The 4,869-nt window shown below is 38.0% G+C and overlaps 1 long non-coding RNA gene across 1 annotated transcript; it reads right to left on the reverse strand.

Annotated features, from left to right (window-relative positions):
- Positions 1 to 1,769: 1,769 nt before the first annotated feature.
- On the reverse strand, positions 1,770 to 4,203 carry LOC146491029 (uncharacterized). The gene is made up of 2 exons (XR_014872176.1): positions 2,152 to 4,203; positions 1,770 to 2,117 (listed from the first exon to the last, which is right to left on the reverse strand). It is a non-coding gene; the product is annotated as an uncharacterized LOC146491029 (long non-coding RNA).
- Between the last annotated feature and the right edge of the window lie 666 nt (positions 4,204 to 4,869).

The raw sequence follows: 4,869 nt of genomic DNA on the forward strand, positions 1-4,869 counted from the left end.
GTAATTAGGTTGGTGCTACTGTTTTAGCTGTTTTAGACAGTATCGTGACAGTGTCTTCCTTTCTACAGTTTCTGAAAATGTCACACAAAAACATTTTGCCCTGTTTCACACAGGATTCCTTTAAAAAACATTCCTTGACCCAGAACTGTTAGAAGGTATTAAAAATTACATCTACGAGTCATTAGGGGAGCAGCTAATTTAAAGACAGGTGGGTATGGAGCTAACATAAGTCACTGAACCTCTTTGTTGTGATTATTTGGCCTTTTATTTGTGCAAAATACAATTAAATAACAAATGATACGACTTCCTCTATGGTTAACCTCTTTGGCTACATTCTTTTGGCACACTATGGATTATAGTTTAGTGTTTATGCCAAAAAATGTGGCTGTGTAACTTTCTGCAAGAACCAGATTAAATATACATATAAAAACTTCAAACTTTTGATTTAAAGGCATATAAATTAACTGTGGATTTAAATGTCATTATTGACCTTTGGTAATAGGCACCTATTATTTGGGAGCCAGTCAAACCACATCCAAAGTTCAACGCTTTGTACCCAACTGAAAACAGTTCGGTTCAGCGTCACTGAACAAAACAACTTCAAAGCCAACTCACTGCTCATACTCAGCGTGAGATTTTATAAACTCAATATATGCCTTCAATTTGTAATATCCGCTCTGCTCCAAGGAGGAGGAAAGGAAAGGAAACATTAAAGCAATCCCCCGAGGTTTCCTAGGAGGCACAAAGACACTTTAGGCATTATTGCATTGTATAGTGCTTTCTGCATGAACCACTTATAATATTTTCTAAAACATACTGCAGCCCGTTCCTTTAAAATTCCCACATGAATACAAATTAAAATGTTTTTACTATTCGTCTCCTGCTGTTTATTTTTCCAGATACTGGTGACCACGTCACCACTGAAAAGTTTAAGTGTTTTGCTGCGTCAGTTGAGTTTAATCTGTTACCCGGAATAAATCTGGAAGGATAAAATTCTGCTTAGCACCAAAATGTCTTTAAGAAAATGCTGCGTTTCCATTACACCTGTGCGTTTCACATTTCACACAAGTAACAGCTCTGCTTTCCCCTTCTTCTTCCTCTCGTCTCTCCTCTTCCCTCTATCTGTCATGTTAATGATCCTCCCATTTGGGGTTTCTGATATAGGGTTTAGAGCAGCAGAGCAGTTTCCTCATTGATTTTGTATCTGACCTTCCTGTAACCTCGGGTAAAACAATCGCCTGTCTGCCCAGTGTCTCCCTACAGCAGGAAGAGTCCAACAAGCTTTCACTGGAGACAGTCAAACATAGAAACTATGGAACGCCAGGACTGCCATAATGAATTAATTAAATACACCATTAAATAATTAATTAAATGTGGCAATAATTAATTAAAATGGGAAATAATTAATTAAATAAATAGTTATGACACATGTAATTAATTAATTATTGACACATTTAATTAATTATATATGTATTTCACATTTTAATTAATTATTGACACATTTAATTAATTATTGACACATTTAATTAATTATTTATTGACACATTTAATTAATTATTTATGTATTTCACATTTTAATTAATTATTGACACATTTAATTAATTATTTAATGATATATTTATTTATTTCATTTTGGCAGTCCTGGCGCCTGGCTCTCATCATGAAATAATTTTATCTGTCAACCTCACCCATCAAACTCAGGGGGCGGGGTTAACGCTGATCGACTCAAAACCATTGCTTTGGCCTGGTGGCCATTGTTTTTAGCACACAACAACCAGCATGTGGAAACTAACAGAACTGAACTTTGAAAAACCCTGTTTGTGTGTGTCACCAAATACAGTTTTAATATTTTTTTAGCCGAGAATGTAGTGGTTTAATCTTCATGTGTCTGGTCGGTTTCTCAAGATACAGCCTCTTTGCAAAAGTGCTTCGATGATTTCGGAGATGTCTGCCCAGTCTCACGGCAAAGCGTGGATAGACCCGCTCGCCTCGCAAGCAATCGAGCTGTTATTACCACCGACAAAGTGCAGGCCCCGGTACACAGCTAATAATCCCCGCTGACACGGACTTCTTTTACTGAGGTTATATTTATCAGGGTTTTATTTCCTGATGTTCTCCTACGTGTTTCAGTCGCCAATTCTGAATTATAACTAACATTAAAAACATGTTTAAGGAGGAGAGAGAGCAAATAAACTTGATTAACAGCTGATCTTTGGGTTTTTGTTCAGTCATCAGCGTGACCTGTGTATAAACGCATAAAAGAGATAACGTTGGTGTTTCCGTCATGTAGTAACTGCTGGCTTTAACTGTACAAAGGTTGTTCGAAACTATGACACACATACAGACGTCATGATGTTCGGCTAATATTTTTATTGTGAATATTAATCATGAGGGTAAACGGACCTGCACACCACGGAGCAAGATCAGCATGTCCACGATATCTTCAGCTCTCTGAGGTAACACAGCGTTTCCCAGCTGACTAATCTAACTGTCATCTACGAATAATTCACGGGTCATATCAATATGATTTTACAGAAAAGCATCCTTAATACTGACTATTCCAGAGACGTGAAAATCTACAGCATAAAGAACACAAAAATATAGCAGTCTAACGCAACACTGTAACAGAGATGAACCATCAGTTTGTCAAAGCGGAATGAAAGCGATTGGTTGAACAGGTGAACCTGTGCTTAGAAAACCTATTAAAAAACAGATGATATAATATTTCTGTCCAGGTTGCAGTCTGCATTATGAACATGTAGTTGGAAACTCTGCTCCTCTCGGTGGAAATGCGCCTTCTCCTTCCTCTTTGTATAAAAACATTTTAAAAGTCAGTTTAATCTCAAAATTTACTGTTAAATCCAAAACACACCAGATAAAGAATTTATTTTTTAGATTTGCTCAGTTGTAAATAAAACAGCGAAGTAAACGTGACCCGACAGACAAAACCTGAGTGAATTAAGTCCAGCGTTTAACCACTGAGAGCTAAAACTCAGGTGAGGTTTCAAAGCTGTGTGCCGGTGATTGGACATCAGCCGCTGATAAAGTGCTCTGTTGGGAAACAAGCTCCAGCAGCTCTGCGCTCGGGAAAAACTATATTTACTTATCTTGTGCAGAAAAATGTGCTGACGTTGCGTAATATCGAGCACCGGCTGCCCAGTTAAACTGTGACTATCACCAAGTAACGCGGGCGTGTTTCTTGAATTAGCAGCAGGTGTTAAACAGCTGACAGGTGAGGAGGAGGATGCATGCAGGTAAACTGAGGGCCTGTTGAGCTGATCGCTGGTTTCGTGAGAAAATTGTCAGCTCGTTCTTTATGTTACAGAAGCACAGAGACACAAGACCAGGTGGAAAGAGACGATCGTTCGGTGAAAATGAGAATTTGCGAATGCAACACGTGGAACACGGAGAGTGGAATATGTAAACAAACCGGTTAACGTAACCCCCTCGGTGCACTCTGCATGCTGACTGTTAGCAGAGCTACTGAAATCTCTGAAAACATCTGAGCACCTTTGCAAACATGTTCTATGTTGACAACCTGACCCGACATGTGAAGATTACAGCGCGACATTCGCGGCTAAAACACTGTTAAAAGTGTAGTTGATGACAGAAAAAACGGGGTATTTTAAAACTACACCACCAACATTGCTGCCTGTGATTTGAAATGTATTCTGGGATACCTGGCTGCCCCAAGTCTACACAAGCAATCGATTATCTAGGATCGACCTGTTTTGACTTACTTTGCACGGCAACCAATCAAATGTTAGAGAAGCAGCATGGGCAGCGTTAACCCCGCCCCCTGAGTTTGATGGGTGAGGTTGACAGATAAAATTATTTCATGATGAGAGCCAGGCGCCAGGACTGCCAAAATGAAATAAATAAATATATCATTAAATAATTAATTAAATGTGTCAATAATTAATTAAAATGTGAAATACATAAATAATTAATTAAATGTGTCAATAAATAATTAATTAAATGTGTCAATAATTAATTAAATGTGTCAATAATTAATTAAAATGTGAAATACATAAATAATTAATTAAATGTGCCAATAATTAATTAATTACATGTGTCATAACTATTTAATTAATTAATTATTTCCCATTTTAATTAATTATTGCCACATTTAATTAATTATTTAATGGTGTATTTAATTAATTCATTATGGCAGTCCTGGCGTTCCATAAGAAACAGGCAAAGAAAAGAGGGGGGACTGTAACACTTCCCTCCTGGTGGCAAGAGGGAAGTGTGATAGTGAAAACACAAGGCAGACAAAAGAGTCACACAACGTGAGTATGAATGTCTGTTTTATCCCTGGTGGACCTCTGTAGGTACTTTTTGAAAAGTGTCAGCACGAATTAAACAAATGAGTCTTTCTTCATTACATGGAGCGAAAAATGTCCTGTATTCTCCAAGGATACCCATAAATTAAGCAGAGATATAGGAGGTAAGCCAGGAATTTCCTACTGTGTACTGGCCTGAAAAACAACACTGTGCCAAACCAAAGATGACAGACAATTCAAGGGTCATTACTCTGTGATTAAATGTTGTATGCATTACAAATCAGATCTGGAGTAGTAGAAGGGAGACTGTTTGTAATATAAGTTCAGGAGGAGTACACGGTGTTCACTGTGATCAGGGATCGCCATGTCTTTTCTTTTCTTCTCTTGAAAACCTTGCTAATGAATAAAGGTGTTTGCTCACCTTTTCCATTATCAGCATGCACTTGGTTCACCTTTAAACACATCTGTTTCTAGGCTGCCTTGTTATCACGGTCCTTGACCACAGCAGGGAGCTCGCTCCATAATAGAGATCACAGTGATGGATGAGCTGGAGTTTGGAGAGACCTCTGGAAAGAACTTTGGA

This window comes from Neolamprologus multifasciatus, chromosome 23 (genome assembly GCF_963576455.1).
Source record: "Neolamprologus multifasciatus chromosome 23, fNeoMul1.2, whole genome shotgun sequence".
Lineage (NCBI taxonomy): Eukaryota > Metazoa > Chordata > Actinopteri > Cichliformes > Cichlidae > Neolamprologus > Neolamprologus multifasciatus.